General features: G+C 39.1%; 2 long non-coding RNA genes across 2 annotated transcripts in view; both read right to left on the bottom strand.

Annotated features, from left to right (window-relative positions):
- Positions 1 to 6,102: 6,102 nt before the first annotated feature.
- On the bottom strand, positions 6,103 to 8,958 carry LOC141730525 (uncharacterized). Its single transcript, XR_012582046.1, has 3 exons — positions 8,734 to 8,958; positions 7,630 to 7,766; positions 6,103 to 6,242 (listed from the first exon to the last, which is right to left on the bottom strand). It is a non-coding gene; the product is annotated as an uncharacterized LOC141730525 (long non-coding RNA).
- Positions 8,959 to 10,719: 1,761 nt separating this feature from the next.
- LOC113458888 (uncharacterized) overlaps positions 10,720 to 23,336 on the bottom strand; it is a 29,183-nt gene continuing 16,566 nt past the window's right edge. The window contains exons 4-5 of the long non-coding RNA XR_003379611.2: positions 12,943 to 13,192; positions 10,720 to 12,816 (exon numbers count right to left, since the gene is read on the bottom strand). This is a non-coding gene — a long non-coding RNA (uncharacterized LOC113458888). The remainder of the gene's footprint in view (positions 12,817 to 12,942; positions 13,193 to 23,336) is intronic.

Below are 23,336 nucleotides of genomic sequence, written 5' to 3'. Positions count from 1 at the left end.
TGCTAAATATGCACCATGACAAACAGTGAAAAATTAAGTATTGTAACTAACATTAATTACACTCTAGTAAGATGAATAGGCTGCTCATCATTAATGAGAATGTACACCTTTGTCTAAGTTTCACATCTACCTGTGATAAATGTGCTAACGGCGATAGAATACATCATAGTAACATTTGAATTAACAGCACACTAATAGATTGACATACAAGTATGAATAAAGCATTTAATCATAAACATTATACCACACCCAACAGCAAATTTTCTTTTTTGCATATATATCAAGTAAAATGTATAAACATTTATTTCAGTTTATGGTGAGATAATCTAATGGTGTTACCTCATACTATCCTAATATTCGTAATCCAGACTCTTTGATACTTACGTGTTGGCTTTTGGGAGACATTCAGGCAGTTTAATTTAACAGTAAGGGGAATTTCTGAACAGAAAGGGTGGGGCTTGATCTCGGGACAAACTACCCACTGACTCTTGCCCATGTGGCAGGGATGGAATTTTCAAACAATCTTCATAATGGATTGGCTCCAATGCTTATGAAAGGATTACTTAATTCACTTGTAATGAAAACTGAAGCAGGTCTGCTAGCATCGGCTCTTATCTATATCTTCAGTAGCCTTCTCTCCTGTGTTTCCTGGTTTTTCTGGCCGGGAGGCAGAGGGCTGATGGAGCCAGGCATGCAGCAGGAATGGCCAGCACTGCCTCCTGTGCCTGCAGAACCCAGAGCTGCAGGCAGCTGGGGCCTCCCCATTTTGGAGGAGTTGGGATGTGCAGATGCCATGGCCGTGCCATGCTTCCACAGCAGCCCTAAGGGGAAGGTCCCCCAGGCGACAATGCCAGACCACTGTCCCTGTTCACCCACCGCCCTCTGAGCAGCTCCTGAGGCCCCTGAGCGTGGCAGCCTGTCCTGTGTCCCTGGGAGGGCCGCCTGGCAGCGTGCCTGCACTCCCTAATGCCACCACTGCGAAGGCCCATGGAAACGGCCGCGCTCGGCTGCAGGACCCAGCCGGGGCTGGGCTGACACTCAGCTGAGGAGCTGGGCAAGGAAGCTGGGAGGGCAGCTTGGTTCCCTGTTCTCCCGGGCACAAGACACTGAGGTGCCCTGAGGGAGCAGCGTGGGTGTCTGGCACAGAGCAGAGTGCACAGTAATGGCTGGCACAAGGATCCTTCCTCGCTCAGGGGCAAGGCTGCAAGCACTACTGGCAAGGGAGAGGGCAGGATTTCACTGCCCAGCTTCTCTCATGCACTGCTCCCAAAGTCTGCACTTCAATGAAGAGCTTGACAGGCAGAGATGAGAAAGCAGAGGGAAGAACAGGAGAAATCTGGCTCAGTAGCAGCAAGCAGAGCTCTGCTACAAGTAAGACTAACAAATGGTGTAAAGACAACTGTAATTCACAGAACAAACATTGTGAATTAGTTAAACATTGCAAGAAGGAATTGCTTTAGCCTAATAGGTTCCTGAAGATCATTCAAACAGTGCAAGCTCATCAGTGTATTTTTTAAGCAATTAAGCAGATGGTTTAAAATACTTTAATTACTGCCAGGGCTCACCTAGGCTGCACAGTAGATGCCACTGGACTTGTGTAGTGCCTGATGGAAAATGCTGATATAAAGTACAGAGAGATATTATACAAGCAATGTATGAATACTCAAGCTCAATGAATCCATCTGCAAGGACCACAAAAAGGCCCTGCAGGTCAACAAGCCTAGGGACACAAGTGAGAAATCATGTTTGCTGTCATTCTTGTAAAACGTACTGTGCCAAGACACCTCGTGCTGGTGATCTGCTGGGGGAAAGCAAAGCAGCATTCCGGGGGAAGGAAGTCCCCACATGCAGAACAAGGCACACACACGTGGTCAGAGCACTTAAGTCTGGCTTTTCCCTTCTGTCTAAACTGACAGATCTCTCCAGGAGAACTGGAGGTCTTGAAAACTAGCGTAGGGATTTCAAACTGTTTGTATGTTTTATACTGTTCTACTGCCACACCAGCACACAAGCCAGCAAGATAATACAGTATGACTGCACTGGTAGCTGCCATACTCACATTGAAAGCATATATTTTCTTCTTTGTTGCACTAAATGGTACATTAACTTGCTTTCCTTTGCATTCCAGCTGGCAACTTATTGATTAGGGGAACACTTCTTGGCTTCTCCCTCCTATGTAATAATCTTTATAATTTCACATTTCTAAATGTTAAAAGCACACTAATGCAAGTGGGAAGAGTTTCCTCTGCCATTTCATATACTTAAGGAGAAGATGTTATCGATTCATATGCTTTACTCTAGAAGTGCTTTGCAAGGGCAATAAGTATTATTATTTTCATTTTAGCAGAAGGAGAATGGCACACAGATTGCCCAAGGTCACCCTGCAGATCAGTTAGAAAACCAGGATTAAATTCAGACCTTTTGGGTCTCTGTGCAGAGACTCTTCTGCTGCGCTATTTTTGGAAGCCTCCATATGAAGCATGCCCATGATACACAACCCATTTTCACAGTCTAAAAGTAATTTATGACATTCAAAATATTTTTTCTCTAGTATTTTTAATGGTTATAACTATGAAGTGAGTTCTTTGCAATAGCAGAAGAGGAGCTGAAAGAAGCAAAACCTTAAAATTTTGAGCTGAAGAAATTTACACTGGTTTAACTCCTACCTCCTGGACTCTAATGATGTTAACTCAAGCACTGTGTGCAGCAGCCAGCGAAATTTTCTTGCACAAATTTTGAGTTGAACTCTGGGTCATGGAGACAATCTTCTTTTACAATAACTGCAGAAATGTATTCCTTATCAAAATTAATGCATTTTTTGCAGAAATCCATCTACCTAAGGAAAAAAAAAAGGAAATGGTGCATGGAGATAGTAATCAGGTAACAAAATTTTAAACTTGTGGAAATTTCAGTGTGGTTCAAAAAATACCAGCTTGATAAATTGTCAGTATCAGAAATAGTAAAAAATTATTCAGAACTGGTTTTCATATGTATTTTGATTATTAGTTTGGATGCTTCTCTTGACACTGAATCTGCTCTTCTTTCCAAACCTTCCCTTTACTGAAGCTTATTGTTACCTGCAAATGCAAGTCATTCTTTACTAATAAATTGTCTCCCACTCTTTTTCCCTATCTCCCTTACATAAACACAGTATCCTGGGGTTTAACTAGTAAAATCTAAAAATTAAATTAGTGGGGGGAAAATTAAATAAGTGATCTTACACACAAAGAAAGCAAAATATAGTCACATATTTCATGATTTTCAATTTTTGTTACAAATAAAAAAAACTACTGGCCTGTTCTCTGATCTCAACAAGTCTTCTGAGTAATCTAGCAATTTGCTAACAACAGCCTCAACAGAGAAAAGATAACAGAAAATTTTCACTCTACATGCAAACAATGCAAATACTGTACACCTCAATAATGTATTTTGCAATGACTGTTTTAAATGTCTGTGATCCTGGAGATATTCTGGTTGTTCCAGCATACGAGAAACAATCTCTGGACACAAACAGTAATTAATTGGACTAATAGCTGATTTACTAACATGAACTCTACTTAAAACTTGCAGTAATTATTTTTTGTTATTCACCAGGGACTGTTGCCTTTCAGAAATCGATCAGTAAGAAATCAAAATGACAAAATTATTTTTAATATATTACTTTGCAGAAGCACAACTTTTCAGTGTTTTATCTTAATGAGATTGGTGGGTACATGGGTCAATCATTAACCCAATTTTAAGCAACAGCTTGATTTCTCTTACTTTCATCATTGATCAATAGATCAAACAGTCTTTCAAGCAGTGGCATGAATAATCCCTAGGATAGAACTGATTGCTAAACTGTTTATGAACAGTAACTTGGGATAAACTAAAACTCCACCTATGCAGTAGTCAAGATATCATCTTCATACACAGGGTTTTCTGGCTTGCTTTGTATTCCTCCATGGGACTTCTGCAGAAAAATACCTGTGCAACGCTGCACTGACACTGCCTTAAAGCATATGGGAAGATAGGCGGCTGAAACCCTATACTCTTTTGGGGCATTCAGCAGTTTTATGGTCAGCTATGACTGTCAATTATTTTACTTTTTAATTTGTTACCTTGTATGGCTATCAACAATTTTCTGGTCACTCCTTTTAATTGAAGACTGAGGTTATATTCTCAAATATATAGATAGTGACATCTGGACATTTTGATACCTAAATATGTTGCCCCACACCCCTGTCTCAAACACTTCTAGAGCAGTAAGGACCAATATCACAAGCCTTTGATTTTCACTGCCTCAAGGAAGACAGGGAAATCTGTGAAGTGTGTATTAGTATCCACCTCATAGCTGTCTAACACGTTTTTGTAATTCCTCTGTCCTTTACAACACCATCAAATTAAAGAGGCAGAGCTGGTATGTTTATATCCTAAATCAGAACAGAATCAGAAATTTTGCAGGCTATTATGACGGGAAGTGTGTCTTTTTCCTGATGTGTTTTGAACTCTTCCTATTTCTACTTTTCAATCATTAAAGTTTAGATAACATGGGCTAGGCAGTGCAGAGCAGGAGAAAAGAGCAGACTGGAGGCTGGAGCACAGCCCTGACACTGAGAGTCTGCTATGCTGTGATTGCAGTATTGCTGCTGAGAGCTGTCACATCAGCACTCAGGGAAAATGTAACCTCACCCACCTGAAGGCATCCAGAGCATCGTCCTGCCGTGCTCTCAGCCAAAGCCATGGCTAGGGTTGGTGCAGTTACACTGCTCCTGGCAATTAGAAAAGAAATCCACGATATTTTATCTCCCATGAAAGCTTTTGAAAATGTTTGCACATTCCCTTTCAGGGATGCGGGGCACAAAGGAAGTGTTTTATCTTCTAGGAAATTTAGTATCTATATGTTAAAGCTCTATTTAGCATTAATGAAAAATTATTTTTCTCTCCATAACTAGCAGCCATTGGTATATAGCAACTAAAGGCTTTAAAACCTTACTCTCTATTCTGTATCTCATCACAGCTATTAAAGAAAGACTGAGAATTGGAACCTTATGCTGAGTAGGTAGGATTCTATCTACCTGTGCCACTTTACCAAGCAAGGCTTCAACTTCAAAATGTGCTGGTGCTTAACTGAGCCTCAAACTTGCCAAAGCTGCAAGGAAGGCTGTGTTGAAACCAAATCTTTGGTGCCTGACACTATCAGGTACATGAAATTCATCAGCATGATAAGTGTTCCTGCATGCAGTATCAATAGCCATCTTTCTTACATGATACAAAATTAATCCTTCACTTGAAGCAACTTTCTCTTGGTCACTATATCTTATTTCTTGGTGACAAATGGACAGGATGTGCTACAGAGGAATTCAGCACAGAGGAGATGAGACAACATAAACAGACTCGCTGTAAACCTCCCACTGCTCACCTCTGCAGCATTTCAGCACTGCTGTCACCAGCTGCTCAGATGAATGATAAGAGTTAGTGCTTCCCAAGCCTCAAACAAAGCAAACAGGAGCTTTTTTCACTTTTCACACGTGGGTATCATTTGGAATTGGAGGCCCCCAAGCTATGGCAAGAAGAGGGCACAGTGTTGGGTACGCACTGGCACCTCTCTGAATCCCTGCTAAAGGTACATTAGAGCCAGTGAGGCTGAGCACTGAGTTCTCAGCCTGTGGTTGCCTGACACAGTCCAGTCCAAACAAGCCTGATAATGACAGCTCTCTAAAGAGCTGTCACAGCATCACATTAATAGTACACATTAGACTGAAATTTCTGAAGCTTCTTTGGAAAAAGATTTTCTCTGGCACCCATCTGAGGAATCTGGTTTTTTGACATACATCTTGGAGCCTTTATACCTCCTAAAAACATACTGACATTTAAGGGCTGTATTCTTTGGCAATATTTAAATATGTCACATTTTACAGAAATAAGATGGTAAAGGTGCTTGCAATTCACTTGGGAACAATTTTTGAATTTGACAAAATCCTGCTATTTCTGTGATCTTTGATATTTTCTTGAAATAGCACTAGGAAACCTATGTCTAGCAATAAAACCTTATTTAGTTGGACTGTTCAAATAAATCACATTTCTTAAATGTGCTCACAACATTTTTTTCAATTACCTTCTCCCCAAATATATTTGAGATTTTCCAGCCTCAGATTTTCCCCCACAGAGACAGATACAAGGCTCCACAGTGCTGCATCACACCGGTTATGATTTGAGTAGGTTCAGGAAAGTTCCCAAGTCCATCAGGTTTACCTAAAAAGCTGACAAGATTACAAAGCTCTGTTGTAAAAAGTATAGATCCAGAACTTCCAAGTGAGACAAAAAAAAAATCTGATCATTCTACCACAGAGCAAGAAAGAGAGATACATTACTATATTTAAAATACTTTAAGCAGCATTTTCTGCATTAAGAACACAGATTTAGCAAGGTCATCTTTAGACTCTTGTTGCTGTTTCTAACTTTTGCCTGACTAGTAACAACCTGGAAAATATCACACTTCCGTTTTCACACCCACTGCACTCATGCTGCATGGCAAAAAATTGTTAGAAACAAATGGATTCAGAGCCCAGTGAAACCAATTTACAACCTAGTCCAGCACAGGAAACTCCTCAATTTCAAACTCACTTACACAGGTGTAAATGACAGCCTATTTAACTCTTAATTTAAATGTCTTATTAAATCTTATTTATTAAAGACTTACTAAATATACTATACTTCTAGCTCTGAAGGATACCTTTTCTATATTAAAGATTTTTGAGTAGTCTATGCAGTTAAATAGAAAAATAATTTTGACATCTTAAAATCTAAGTATCATCATTCTAGGAAAAATGCAGGCATACTAAGTGTCCTTAACAAATAGGATGAATTGATGTATATCTGTAAATGAGCAGGTTACTTGCTAATGCAAAAATGTGAGTGGTATGTGAAATCTGTAACACACTGGCTTCTCTAATATTTTGCATTTCTTTCTTCCATGAACACCCCATGAATATGCAGCCCGAAAGGACAGAGCAGTGTTATGAGGATGGCTGTCAATACTGGCAGCAGGATTGCTCACAAATGCCTGGCATTTCAATCACAGGCAAGGCATGCACTGGACAGAGGGAACCAATGGGAATTGATTCCCAACTGGATGCTGTGCCAAATCACTTGAATTTCTGCCCAGTGGCAATTGTGCAATAGCTGGAAGTTTGGATGCACATCCCTCATTGTGACTATGGTCATACTAAAAAGGGTGAATTAAATCAATACAAAGCTGCTTTCAGTTGGATGTGAGGGCCACAGGAATGTGTTCCAGTTCAAAGCAGGGGAGCAGACAGTGACACTTGTTACTAAACAGTGGCTGGCAAACACGGCACAAAGAATAGACCTGAGGCAGCAGCCCCCGTGTTGATGGGATATTTATCACTGAGGGAGGAAATCAAGAATGTACCATTTTCAAGATTCCTTGTCTTTTTTTTTGCAGCAAAGGCAGAACTGGGGGAAGGATGTGAGGGGACACAGCACCACAGTGCAGAGAAGCTGGATGCTCTGTTCTCTGCTTTACCATTAAGGGAAAGAGCGTACACATTGAGGGTATAGAATCTTCTGTAAATCAGACCAAAGAAACAGATTTTTTCCATATGATGTTACTTTAAAATTGCTTACCAGGAGCTTTATTTGTGGTACAAAGCTGAGGCCCTGTCCCTGACTTCATACCTCTGAAACAGGGGCAGAGTTGCTGTTGTGATCACTTCTGTCAGTCATGGAGGAAGACAGCACATTATCTTGTTCCAAAGTTCAGCCTTAGAAAATAAAAATATATCCACAGGTATTCATATAGCAGAAATTCCTGATAAAATGCACCTACTCCAAATATCACCTGAAGCCTGTAGCCAGGCTGGCTTTGAATTTGGAGTTACTCACTATTACACCTGTTCTGAGCAGCCATCATCTCCCAGAAAACAGCCATGGAACAAAGAGGATGAAAGCACTGGTCCTGCAACTCCCCTCCCAGGTGGATACAGCTTGAGCTATACCAGCATTAATGAATAAATCACCACCTATACATGAGTATGTATGTGTGGATGTAAATATTATTATGTAGGCTTATATATACTCTGGTCTATTTATATTTCTGTCACACAAGACATCAGCTCAGTTCCATTTTATGTGGATGTTTGCCCTGGGTTTGGCTGGGGCAGAATTAATTTTCTTACTAACAGCTGGTACAGCAGTGTGTTTTGGATTTACTGTAGAATTCTTGTTGACAACACTCTGATGTTTTGGTTGCTAAGTAATGCTTCCCCTAAGTCAAGGACTTTTTGGTGGCTCTGCTCTGCTGGGGGAGCATGGTCGGGGCAGGTCAAAGAGATATTCCATGAATGATCAGAGGGACATTCCATGGCACACAATGTTATGGACAGTGCATAAACATGGGGAGAGGGATGTGAGGGCCTGATCACTGCTGGAGATGGGCTGGCTCTGGGCAGGTGGGGAGCCAGTGTATTGGGCACCACTTGCATTTCTGGGGGTTTTTCCTCTGTCTTTCTCTCTTTTATTATTATATTTTAAACTATTTAAATGGTTAAACTATTCTTATCTCAACCCACAGATTTTACCTTTCATTCTGATTCCCCTCCCCATTCTGCCATGGAAGGCAGGAGGGGAGGGAAGGGGATGAGTGAGTGGCTGCATAGAACTTAATTGTGGACCTGAGTTAAACTGTGACAATGTAGATAGACAGATGTAAGTTCTGTTCTTCACTGTTACCTGTGATGACTTTTCTTTTACCAAGCTTTTCTATGTTTTGTCAATCTGTGCCTTGGTGTCTTTGTTTCTCAGATGAAGTTCTCTCTCTCAAACAGCAAGCTTAAACCTCAGCTCTTCCACCTAAATTATGGAAGAGAATTGGTAATTAAGTTTTAACAAGATTTAAATGATATTAAAACCAGACAGTTAAAAGGAGACACTGCCTTGGGCTTTGTTGTAAATTTGTATAATTATTTTTAGTTCTCTGGAGAATGCATGATTATGTTTCTGTATTTATAAAAATACTGCCCTGGAGGCATGAAAATGAATTTTATAGTCCACTGATTTGCATATTAATGTCAGCCTTACGGTGTAAAATGTATATTTTAGCAAATAAATGTCCATAACAATTATCAAAATTTCCAAAGAATTTTATAATATATTTGACCTGGATTAATTTTTTTTAAAGTAAAGACAAAATAAGAAAGCGAATATAGCACAATGATAAAGGTATTGGAGAAGAATGAACCAGATGAACTAAACAAAACAAGAATGGATTTTAAACTATGAATTATAATAGATTTGGTAAATAAGTATTAAGTCCTAACTCAGATTCTGATCCAAATCTCTTTAAAGATATAGAACTGTATTGTCAGAAAATCTACAGACTCTTGGTCTGCAGATTTTCTGACAATACAGTTCTGTATGTTTGCCTTCCTGCAGAAACATAATCACTGGGAAAATCATTCTCTAGATCAAGTGCCCTTATATACTTTTCAGAAATGACAATAAAGAAAATCAGGGACAAAAGATGGTTGCTACACTCCAAAATCCTAATAAGGAGCTGGAACTGTAATGTTCAAGTCTTGTATCACCAGCAGAGCAAAAGTTATGGCTTTATGGTGGAAGATATGGAGGTAAAGCCATCTCTTCCATGCTGCTATGTACAGGAAAATATAGTTAGGTTAAGGTTTGTTTTTCTCATCTCTAAATCTGCCTTGCAAAATCCTGATAAATTCACGCTTGCTCTAATTCCTTATTTGTCTTGCATTTCATAATTTTCAAGAGGCATTTTGAAAGACAGAAATCCTGGGCCTGAAGTGCCAAGTAAAGCTATAGGCTTTTGGAGCTTGTCTAGACAATACAGAATAACAGTAACAATATCGCACTAGTGCAGAATCCAGCCTTGTTACATATATGTAGACAAAATTCTTACCAGCATTCAGTCAAAAGACAATGAACTCAATGTGAGATTTCTTTGTGCATGGATGGAAAAATTGCCATCATAGTTAATAGTAATCCATTTTGTTATCAAGATAAATCCATTGGCCTTGCAGTTTATCTCCCCATGGAACTAATGTATTGTCAGCTGAAATAATGTGTTATTATCACTACAATAATTATCATTGTAATAATCTTAAACAATTATTTGGATTAAAAACCTGTCATATTGTCCAAGTTTATAAGGAGAGCTAAATACAAGTTTTCTGATTTTTCCTCACAGAGAGTAGAGATGCTTGTTGTGTGCCAGAAACTGTAAGAGAAAGTGCCATCTTAGTGTCTAATAGTAGCAGATAAGGTGCATTTTACAAAAATGATCAAATGCCAGTCAACTGCTGGCTCAGGGAAACACTTGTTAGGCCATAAATGAGCTGATTGCATGTTCAGAACTATGATTTCCATAAAGTCTCATTCAAGGAGATATTAATAGTCATTACTTAAATGTGACAAAATGCTGTCAGAGAGGGAACATACACTTGACATTCTCCAGCAGTCCCTTGCAAACATGACTCCTAATATACAAACTTTTACCCCATATACATTAGCCAGAATATTTAGAGGTAAAGCAAAAATACTTAAAAAATAATAATTTAAAAAAGCCAAGACTGAGCAAAATGTTGCTGTGATACTCCCATGTTGATACCAATCATGTATATTATCTTGGGAATGAAACAAGGGAGTCTGAAGAAGCAAGCACAGAATATTATTGTTTTTCTTTTTTTTTTAATCAAGAAATCTTTGGTAGGTTACTGAGATCTTCTGCACTTGAAATTTTGTACCCACAACTGCAGGAATTGCAGACATGATTTTACAGAACATGTCCTTGCAAAGTGCTAATCATTGGCTTTGAGATGAATGGCAGGCAAACCCCAGCTCCTTGGAGTACCAGAGATAGAAGAGCACCTTAAGTAGTGGCAATGGATCAGACATGAGCACACAATCTCTACCTGATCCTGTATGGAGTCTGTCAGACAAGGCTCCTCTTCAATAATCTCTGATCAAATCTGAGCTGGCAAAGCTCTAGGAGTATGGACCTTTCTATATATGAGACTGGCAATATTTTTGACTCAGAATCACATGCCACAAAACCATATTTAATGTCTTGTAGTCATTAATTATAATATTTGACTACGAACAGAAAAGGGTACTTATTGTTAGCAAAATAGAATTACTTTTTTATATGCAGTACAAACCATCCATCAATAAAAAGCAAAATTTGAGGGTAGGACCTATCTTCAAAGGTTTGCCAAAGATACAATGATCCTTATATATGCAAAATTATAAGCAATACTGCATTTGACAAACAAGAGATATTTAAAAGAGATAGCACAGACAGGTAGCTCAGGATTTTAAAATATTATCTTCCAGTTTTTATGTTTTCCCATGGCTGGCCTGGGTTTAAAAATAAATTCAGAGGAAATACTTTTACACATACACAATCTGCTTCATCAGTGAGATAAAGTTTTGAAGGCTAATGTTCAGAATTGCTATCTGTTCCAATAATTGTCTTTTAATTGATGTTGATAATTAGGGATCAATTACTGTTTGGCCTGACTCTGTGTGTGTGGCGGCCAAAAGATAAACAAAGCAGGGATGAGGAGATGGCCAAAAGAGCCTTTCTTGCCTTCAGTCAATCTGCAGGAAAAGGCAATCACAACTGCAGTGCTCTGGGCCAGCCCATTCTGTCCCTTTTGGATACAATACTCCCAAGAAAAGGGCAAAGGGGCCATTCCTGTCTGTGCCATTGTCATGGATGAGCTTAGTTCACTGAAAGAGTAGCATCTGAGTGGGTCTGACAGTACCCCAAGATGAGGAGAAATCCCAAATATTTGAGCTAATATAATTTTGCCCTATCCCTTGTTCTAGATCCTTGGATTGTGAACTGTTAGGTGTAGGAAGAGTGAAGGTAAAACTGCTGCTAGGGTTGTCTTTGGTCTGCACAAATCCAGCACCACAGAGAGGCACTGGAAATCAGAGAACAGTGTGTAGCTGTGTAGCCACATAACTAATGGAATACTATAGAAAGCTGATTTATTACCAACATCTTGTTCCAGGAGTTTGCAGCCCTGTTTCATACTTTGAATGCCTCATTATACAGAGTCTGCACCTCTGGACTCTTCCTTTTCTGGGTGCTGTCATTTTGAAGTAATACATTACCAGTTTCCATCAGCTGGTGATGCATTACAAGAGCACATCAGAAGAACAGCTGGCTCAGTCTCTCAATCCTTAGAGTCCAGCAATGCTGACTGTCATGATATATTACATGAACTCTTCAGTCTATCATTGCAATACATCAAAACAAGACACTGGTCTGAAGGTGTATTACTCAAAGAAAGGCAAAGCTGAATTCTCCTGTCCAGGAGAAGGGTTCCAGTTTAATTATGGAACAGAAGTTACAGTACACTGCTCAGAGAAGGTTTGCTAGCTTCAAATTCTTAGTGCATTGCTAAAACACATTATTCATTCATATAATTTGTGCTATAGGAGAAGGTCACATTGCTACTCACTTAGGAGACAATCTCAACAAACAGAGTTCTGTAAAAACACTGCAATGTGCTCTGTATAAGAGAGGCTGTGCATATAAGGGAGTCATGCAGGATTAGAGTTCAACTGTAAGCACCAATTCCTATTCTTTTCATTTCTTGATGGAAATCCCAAACAAGACTCTCATATTTGAGAGTGGTAACAGAGCATCCCACCAGTGGGTTCTTGCTGCTCCTTCATTTGGTGGCACTCTCAGCAGGCTCCAGGTGATGTTGAGAGTCTGCAGAAAAGCAGCAGCAGAAAATAGGGCCTCAGGCATTGTCAGGGAAAGAGCTGGAGCTGAAAAAAATGAAAAAAAGAGAAAGAAAAAAAGAGAAGAAAGTGAGACAGTAATCTGCAAACAAATATAAAAGATTATTTAAGTCAAGCCTTTTTATCAGAGTTGAATTGACTGTGGCTACTTACATCAGACTTCACTTTAATGGATGAGCATGAATCTCCCATTGATCAGCACTGCAAACTTGACGCAGGAATATCTTGGGCTGTTAAACTGAAGACAAACCTGTTTCCTCCTCTTGAGTCAGAAATGGTGGCTACATTTCTCTCTTCATTTAACCAGGGCTCCTATTTTACCCAAAACACAGGAAATGGTCCCAAAATGTTCCCTCTGGATTGGGTTCACACAGACAGTTGGAGTATGAACCACATTTTTCACCTGCAAACCCATGGAAGACAGACAGGATATGATATGAAGCACAACCAGTTAGAACTAAGGCAGTGAAAAGTTCACTTGCCTGTAATGCACAAGTATTATTTCCAGCAATTTTCCAAAGACTCAGCTGTCCAGCTTCTTTGTTATGTGGCTCAGGATAGCTCCTTCAGTGTATGCTACTGACTTCACATTGCAGTTTTATCGGTGTTGCTGCAATATTAACCTCCATGGTCCCTTCTCCTGCCTGCCATGCTGCTATATGCTCAGTAATGCCCTGAGAATTGAATACTTTCCTGATGAAAATTCCTGAAACTTTACCGAAATCCCTTTCTGTCCAGTTTCTCTAACTCAAAGTAAACTTTGGTGGGTATGATTTTGGTAAACATACTAAAACCAGTGTGTAATATGGTATTATTTTAATCTGTGTCTTCTTTCCTTTCCCTGCTATACTTTGTTGCTCTAGCATGCAATATTTTAGTTGGAAAATACTTACAAAAATCATCTAGTAGATCTAAATATAGAAAAAGATTTTTTGAGTGAGAGTTACTGCACCTGAATATACATTACTAGCAGAATAAAACCCCCAGAATTTAACTTCATGGTGAATTAGGAATCTGAGGGCCATACATCTTTCTGCTCATATTTCTGTTCAGTAGAAGCAGCAAATACCTAATGTTCTTAGGAGGTAATTGAGAACATAAGGTGATCTGAGATGAGGAGAATGGACAGCTGTTTGTTTAGATAGCATAGCATATTATAAGAATCATGAATCAAAGACGTACCTGAGAATGAACATTTCACCAATATGTTACATTAATCAGAACAATTTTAGCTCCTTGTTAATGTTTACAAGATCTAAACAGTCCTTTATTTACAAAAGAGATGGTTCACACTGATATGTGTGACAAGGGCCCCTGAATAAAACATGCAACAAGAACAGATTAAAAATGTGATCAGTAATGAGAATACACAGGGCTGTTACACTCACTTTTGTAAACCTTGAAAAGAATTCAGCATGTCCTAGGTTTAGTTGTGATTGTGGCTGATGTGTCCTTTGCTTCAGTATCTTGCTGTATTGCTGTTGTGGGAAGGTGTGAGAACAAAAAGGACAATAGAGACACAGGATGACACGTAAACACCGGTAACAAAATAGCAGAAAGGAAAGGAATTGATTAATGGATGATATCCCATAAGGATGTCTTGATGAGGGGACAGGTGAGACAGCTGCTGAGATAGAGTGTCTCTGTAAAGAAATCTTCTTTCACCAGCTTTCTGGTTTTTAAAATATTTAAGTCTTACAGAATTCATCTTTTCAGTAAAATGTGAAAGAGCAGATCAATGACTGTCTGAGGCATGTACCCTCTTTGTCCCACGATGTGGGAACTACTGTGACCTCCCAAGTTTTCCTTACTGACACAGTGAATCCATCTGTCCCAGATAAGAACATGGATATTGCACAGGAATATAGCAAAGTAAGTACACTGTAAGAATCAGAAATGCTGTGCTGATAACTCTGGCCATTTTCCAGGGTCACTTGCCTGGTACTGAAAGCCGAGTAATCAGAAAATAAGAATAAGGTACTGTTTAAATACATCTTTCAAGGAAAATGAGCAGATTAAGAATTTATGGTCTGGTAGCACTTGGAGTATGTATATTTCTTCAGTGGGTACATACTGTGTAACTGAGCTGGTAAATACTGAGTAGGGTAACTACTTATTTACCAAAAGGGCTGGATTTAGCAGAAGCAAAGCAGACTCATGGGTTCATGGTGACCTGATCCAGTTGAAAACATTCCTGCTTGTTGCAGGGGAGCTGCATTAGATGATCTTTAAAGATCTCTTCCAACTTAAACCATTCTGCCGCGCTGTGACTCAGGCCCACTGATCCCAGGCCACACATTGCCCGGTGGAAGCCTGACACGGAGCTACAGAGCACAGCTGGGTGGAAGCAGCCTTTGGACACTGACCCTCCCCCTGTCCTTGTGCTCTACCCTACAAATCCTGAAGGGAATGATACGTGAAAAACAACAGTTGCTGAAAAGAATATCACACAGACAGGAAAGGCAAAGTTCTACATTGGGTCACTTCAGCTTTCCTTAGACAAGACACAAAGAGACAGGAGAGTTTTTGGAAGAATAAATTCATTGCTCTAGTGGATACTACCAAAGTAAGACCTGAGTGGGTGTTTATTGGCATCTATGGAAAAAATATTGTTCAAATATATTCTTGTGTTTACACTCAACAGCATTTTGAACCTGAAAAAAGTGCACCAGCTAATCTGTGAATCCCATGGAAGATGACATATACCCATGAATTATACAATAAGCTCCTGTATTCTGTTACAATAGCCAAAGCTAGGCAGCCAGTTAATGACCTCAAGAGACTTGACAAAATACTTTGTTTTTTCTTACAATCTTCTGCCTGTTTATTCCAATTGTCTTCTGTGACTTCAGGGCACATGAAAGTGGCTACTTTCCTAAAATGGTACATAATACTGCAAGCTTTCTAGAACATAAAAATTTTCTGCTTCCAAGCACCATGTCCCTACCAACACAGGGATAAAATGGTGGTTACTGTATGTACCTTTTCATATATAAAGTATAAATAAATCCATTTCAGTAAACTGAATGAACCCATTTGTCAGCCCAGGGCACACTCACACTATAGGTAATTTTTAAGATGCACAAAGAGTTCAAAGAATCAAACCCCAAAAATGCTCATGCCCATAAATCCTTATTAGCCATTGAATTCAAGGCAAAAATGAACAAATAATGATTGAATGACTTTTGTACCTTCCTTCTTCAAGGAACTCAGAGCAGAAAACCCTACAGAGAAGATCACTATTTTTTAATGTCATCTAGGAATCTACTTGAAGTTAGTGTAGTGCTTGATTCTGGCACTCCCTGCAATATCAGTGCTTTATCGTCAATTAGTATTTGGACAGCAGAGTTGCTAAGCTGTTCTGCTTCTATGAAAATAATTTCTTGTGTTGACTACACTTATTCCTTTCCTCTTCATTTCTATATTATAGATAATCTTAAGCTTGTCAGGGGTATTATTAATCACTTATTGTTACCTTTTTCAATATAACTTGGAGACCAACATTCCCCAGTCACAAGTATCAACATATTAAGTACTGTTCAGACATTTGAACATAATATACTGTTTCTAAGTCCTCCGTTGTATTACTAGTAGGATAATTATTACAGCAAATGATAAAATACTGCAAAATTGTTTTCTCCCCCCCTTAATAACATAAATAAAAGAAGCAATTAATTTCCTACAATAAAAACAGGCAATACAATAACGTACAAATGTGGAGTTTCTTCATTATTGCATCAAATTGCAAAACGGAAACATATAATTTCAAAAGGCTCATAAGCAAAAATGGAAACACAGCTGATGTTGCGTCAGCATGTAGCACAAAAATGTGAAGCTTGCACAGCTTACAGCTAGTCTCCTCAAATGAAGCAGTTAACATTTCTAAATGAAATACATGACACACAGAAGCTTCTTTTTTTTTTTGAGTCTCTACTTCCAGAATTTAAGGCAATTTTGCAGAATATTACCCTCCATCAAATACTATAACCTTATAACATCACCAGTTATTTTAAAACCTGTCTATCACACAGACCTACATCTGTAGCTTTATTGACACATCTTGTGACAAATGGCAATAATGTTTTCAAATGGAATCAATGTACTTCCAAACTGATACACCTTCCTCTACACCCCAGATATTCATCAGATGTGTTTTTATACCTCTTTCTGCAGTGGTATTTTGGTTTGTTTGGTTTTTGGTTGCTGAGAAAAGGTAACACATTTTCTTTGACATCTCATGCAATTTTACAAGTATTCAGGGCACATTCCCTGCTTTGCATGGAAAATGTATTTGCACAGTTGTCAGAATGATGGACAAGGGGAGAATGATAGGAAAGAGCACTGATCTTTGCTTGTTATTACATACAATAGCCCAGTAGGAATCATGATGTGTTGGTGAGACAAACTGTGTCCCATTCTGGAACATATTAAGTTTGTCTCCAGGACACACATGACTTCACTAGGGTGTCTAACCTCATTCATAATAGATGCTAATCTTTTCAGGGCTGACTGATGACAGCACTTCCTGCCCTTCACGGAATTAGAGCTGGGTTTTATCAAAGGACTCAAACTGCCTGCTAATTAGACTAATTCCCTTCATCATGAATTATTTATTTCCATTGGTAACCGACCACTGTGACATTAATGGGTTCTGCTCAACTTAGTTTCATACTAATATACACTATAAGTTAAATGTTTAAAAACTCCTGATACTTCACTCCAGGTCAAGTGTATCTTCATGTAACTCTTGATGTTTTCAATAAAGTTTTGGTAATTAAAGACAGAATAAAGTGCTCATTGCTAAGGAAAAAAAAAAAAAAAGGAAAAAGAAAATAAAGCATAATTTAAAAATTCTGAAATCATGTTGTTGATTTGTTGGTTTTTTCCACCCAAATGTGAAACAATATTCACTTACTTAAGACTGATAATACTCACTCTAGTCTCTAAGAGACCCTCTATTGCCCTGAGGGTCTCAAGGCAATTCACTGAAACAGATCTATATCCTCAGCCAGAACATGTCGTGCCTCTGTATTCAAAATTCTCACTCAGTTGAAGGAGTTTTTTTATGTTTAATATGAAAAATATGTTTTGTGCTTAGGTAGCACATATCAAATATACAAGCACAAAAAAGAAAACCTCATGGACAGCAGCACTGCAGGGTGGAGAAGGTCAAAGGCAGCGTGGCCAACACTGAGATGAACCTGGGGAAAACATAAAGCACCATTCTGGGATGTCTTAGCAGCAGGATCTGAGTAGTGTAACAGAGGTCATCTACGCAGTACGTACAAGGTCTCAGCAAGAGAACTGATGGCTGGTTTTTGGCATCACTGTTCACAAGTTAAATTAACAACAGAGAAAATCCATGGAAGAGCAACAAAATATTGGAGCAATTTAGAAAACATGACCAATGGGGAAAGATTGGTAATAATGTTTGGAAAAGAATATGATGACATTTTCACTTATGCAGAAAGATGTTATAGTGAGACTGGTGATCAGCTTCCTACATGTCTTCAACCAGCAGAACAAGAGAGAACCATTTTAGTCTGAAGCCATGAAAAAAAAAACTGGGCAAAGTTTTCCTAGCTGTAAGGACAGAAAAGCACATGTCTAACCTGGATAAAAAGGTTGTACAATTCTCAATACTAAAGGGATTTTAGTTTAGGCTAGTTAGGCAGATAATTTTTGCAGGAGGTTTAAGTGTATGTGAACTGATAAAATTATTTCCTGAGGCATAAAAAAATTTCAGTTCAATTACTGGAGTATCAGTTTACCTTATAGAGGTAAATTGAGGATTTTGCCATTTCTAAAGAAAAAATTTCTACTTAAAAGTTGTGAATATTTTTCAATGATAAGAGTGTCTCTTTTACAAACATTATATGCAGAATAACATTTCAGTTTTCTAGAACTTAACTGTTAGTCTTTTCCACTGGCAACACAGACAGTAAATTTATTCAATTCCAATTAATTAATGGAATTTTTGTGACTCATGCCCAGGATAGTATAGTTCAGGCTGTATGCTTTACAATGGATTTGTTTCCTATTGTGGGGGGTTCACCCTGGCTGGATGCCAGGCACCCACCAAGCTGCTCTATCTCTCCTCTCCTCAGCATGACAGGCAGGGACAAAATAGGATGGAAGAGAACTCATGGGTCAGGATAAAGACAGATTAGTAAAACAAAAGCAAAGCACATGGGGAAGCAAATTAAAACAAAAGGTTTATTCTCTACTTCCCATCAGCAGGCAATGTCCATCCATTTCCCAGGAAGAAGGGCTTCAGTACGTGTAGCAATTGCCCTGGAAGACAAACCTCATGATGACAAACCTCATGATAACACACGCTCACCTCATGCCCACCCTAACTCCCTCCTTAGCTGTTATACCTGAGCAGACATCACACACTGTGGAATACCCCTTTGGTCAGTTTGGCTCAGCTGTCCTGGCTAAAGCCCCTGCCTGGATCTTGCCCACACCCAGGTTCCTGGCTGGGGGGAGCCCTGGAGAGGCAGCTTTGCTGCTGTGTGAGCCCTGATCAGCAGCAGCCACAGCTGTGTGTTACCGGCACCTCTGCAGACACAAAGCACAGCACTGTGGGGAAAATGAACTCCAGCTCCACCCCACCCAACACACCTATTTACCTGAACTCTTTGGTAATCAAGAGACAACATGCTCAGGGATGCCACCTTTGAATTGCTTCTCTTTCAGCAAAATTGAAAGACTTATCACATATTACAGAGCTGGGCTCAAAGCTCCAACACATTTTATACAAACTCATTACTAACCCGTGCATATTCTCACTCAGTTCACAAAATAGGTTTTATTCCAGTTTGATTATCCTGTCTGTAAAAAATGAGGAAGATGTATACAACACATCAGAAGAATCAATAAGAGGCTTGTTTGGGGTAATATTTGTAATGACGGTGAGTTTAAAATAAACAGCAGAAGACAGCTAGACACTTTATATCACTTAGCCTAATAAAGACTTGGACTACAGTATATTTGATAAATAGTCTTTCACTTGATAGCCATAAAAGAACACATATCTCTCTAACCCACAGTGATAACACTACCTAGGTGTTGGAAGCTAGATAGAAATGAACAGAGATGAGATTCAATAAGCTCATGTACATTTCTATCACAGTGTGAGATACTTTGGCTGTGAAAATAAAGGTGTTATTTTTCCACTGTTGAAATAATACAGAATCAATAAGAGGCAACTGTGAGCCTCAATAGCATCAAGGGGTTTCTGTTGACATTCACAAACCAAATGAGCAGAGCTCTGCTGGATTGAGATGTCACCAGAAACCCCAAGATGGCATTACAGCCTTGTTTTTCTAAGTTGTGGTTTTTTGCAATAAACATCCAACTGCCTCTTCATTGTAATTGAAAAGTCACTTTTTGCAACTTTTTCTGCTTTTCCTGTTCATCTTTTTTTTTCAGATTATCTGCTCTGCTCTACCTGCCTTCCTCCTTCCCTCCCACCTCACTCCTACCTCCTGCCTCAATCAACATCATCTTGTTTTTCTCTTTTTTTCTGACTTTCTTTCTTTCTTTCCTGCTCCTTTGAATTCCCAAATCAAAATATATCTGGAATGAGTGACTTGGCTCAGTGTGTTACCAGCACTCCCTAATGTCCCTGTGCTAGCACACACCTTTCCTTCTGCCCTGTGGACCTATTAAGCCAAACAAAAGGTCACTCATGTACTGCTCATTATTTATATGGAACAAGAGTGTCCTAGCAGTTTCTGATGCAGCAATATAAAATAGATTTCATTTGAGAGCTAATAATACCTGACACTCAGACAGAGACTTCCATCCAGTGATCTCAAAGCATTTCACAGGCATTAATGAATTACATTTCACAACTGTGCTCTGACAAACAGGCTATTCCCATCTCACAAGTGGAGATAACTGAGGAGGAAAGAGAGAGGTAATTTGTTATTACAACGTCTCTCAGGGCCCAGTTCTTCACGGTTGTATTTAAAGGGTTTCTGTCACTGGCTTCAAGCCAACACTGAGTAAATAACATTAAAGAGCTCTCAGATGTTCCAAGCATTAGCCCTTTAATATGAGATCCCTTCACTTTATATAGCAGAGTATGTTCTCCTTGCTAACTGGGATATAGACACCTTTGGGGACATCTTATTTTATAATGTCAATTCATAAGTCACCAGAGAGAAGGACATTGTGTACTAAATGCTTCTACCATCATCAATTTAACCCACCTTCTGATTCATTACAACCTTTTTAAAGAAGGAAGATTCTTGAGAGGGAGCTTTTTTTTTTTAATGAGTCATGAAAAATGTATTTTTTTGTAAAAATTAGGGTATCACCGGAAACATCTTTCAGCACCATGAAAACCAGCTAAGAGCACAAAATAAGAGGAGAGTGAGCAGACAGCTCCCACAAAATGCCTCTCAAAGAACTGATATCTACAATTTGTTTATACACACTGGCCTAACTACAAAATCCAGCTGCTGCTTTTGAAACAACAGGTCTGTGATTTCTTACTAGCCTCCTACATGCATAAAAGGCATCCCTGCAAATTCTGTTGGTGATGGGTTCTCTGCAGAACATTGGTTTGAAATCAGTCTCCATGCTAAAATGAACAATTAGACTGCTACAACAAAGCCAGCATCATCTTGGCTCCACGTCTGAATATCACTCATCAGAACAGAGCCCATGTTTCACTGGACTTTAGAAACACCATCCAAACAAACCTGTTGTAGAACAGTATGAGACACAAAGTATGGGATCACAAAAGACTCAGGATTGTACAGAACACTGCTAGTCACAGGCATGATTTAAAGGTATCAACAAGCATTTTCAGAGTTTCTTCATGTGCGCTCATATGAGAAATAGAATCAAATGACAGAAAACGTTACAAAGAACTTTCAATTATTATAGTGGCTATTTATTAGAACAGCATTTAAGCTCACCAGAAGTCCAGTGCCAATTGCACTTATTACTTTGTCTTGGTAATTTACAAGGGCTATAACCTTGAATTTTTTTTTTTTTTTGGTGACAAGAGATTCGTGCTCAGTTGAAGTTAAGTCCTTGATAGTCCCAGAAGAAAGGTGAAGGTTAGGCACATAAGGAGCACTTTGAACAAATTTCCATGGGTAAATTCAGCAAACAGAAATAAAACCATTTTTTTCAGTTCCTATAGTTTTCCAATTCCAGGAAGCTTAAGCTACGAGGTATCAGCTTTGTTTCATAACATCAAATTATGTAACTACCACTATTTCTAGAGATACTGGCCTGCAAAAATTACTCTTTCTGTAGATGAAGGAACCAAATAACAAAACCCAAACAGTAAAACTTTGCTGTTTATGCATGAGAAGATTTCGAACCACTCAGTGAGTCATTTTATGAAGCAATTAACTTTCCTTTTTATGCAGACATTTTTTTCTTCGTCTGCCACCTTTTTAATCGTCCTTTGCATAAATTGTAAAATAATTTCTCATTCCCTCAGAAACAACAGCTGCATTGTGAACTCCTGAATTGGCATGTCTTTGGAATATATTATAATAATTCAGAAACTGCTGCCATTTCTGTCAAGCTTTCATTCATAGGAAGGTTCAAACGTCCCGTCCTCCCTCCCCCTTCCAATGCTATTGCTGATCTCAGATTGTCCAGTCACTTCCCTTGCTCTCCCAACTCCCTCTCCCGCCTCCAGTCTCAGCCCTTTCTCTCTAAAGCTCGACACAAATCTCCTTCCCTTGCCACTCCCTAGAACTGGCTCTCTGTAGCCTTCTTGAATTAGACACAAATGACTTGTCTTGACTTCCAAAGCCCTTTGTGGCCTCTCTGCTCACCACTGACCCTCTCATGTTCAATATCAAAGGTCAGCGCTCACTTCCAATTAGTCTATGAGCCAAGGTACCTTCCTCTGACTGCAAGGCTTTCAAAACAAGCCCAGTCATGCTCTTTCCTCTGTTGCCCCTCACTTGTGGGGAAGGAATTGTCTATCAGTATCTGCAAAGCCTTCACGTTCTGCCTTTTTAAATCCCTCCTCAGATCTTCCCTTTGCCTTCAGAAACCGCAGCAAGAGCCTGACGGTTCACGTGTCAGGGCAACACTCAGCAGCACAACAGGAGCTTCCTCACTGGTGTCACTGTTCTACAGGGAAATGCAGTTTGTCTGTGCCCTGTTTTGCAACTCAGTGGAGGAGCTGTGGCTGATAACCTGAGCTTTGTGGCTCCTAAAAACTGCAAAAAATAATGAGCAAGAGAGAGGACAATAGGAAAAGCATAGATTATTGGTTTCTAAGGCCCAGATGCAGGCATTGCATAGCTCACATCAGCTGAAAGTTCCTGAATGAAAATGAAAAGTTCTGGTCCATCACCTACAACTTCAGAGTGAGCCTTTCTCATTTCAGGCAGAGTTGCAAAGTCTGATCCAACTATACACAGCTAATGGTTCAAACCTATATAAAGTTTGTAGAATTCCACAGATTTCATAAAAATTTGTTTTCTTGAACAATTCAGACTCTTGCCCAAATAATTAGGATTCTTACGTGCTAAAAAAAAGTCACCAGTATATATTAT

The sequence above is a fragment of the Zonotrichia albicollis genome, chromosome 10, assembly GCF_047830755.1.
Source record: "Zonotrichia albicollis isolate bZonAlb1 chromosome 10, bZonAlb1.hap1, whole genome shotgun sequence".
Taxonomy (NCBI): domain Eukaryota; kingdom Metazoa; phylum Chordata; class Aves; order Passeriformes; family Passerellidae; genus Zonotrichia; species Zonotrichia albicollis.
The sequence above is the reverse complement of the archived record's forward strand: the minus strand, read 5'-3'. Positions and strand labels throughout refer to the sequence as shown.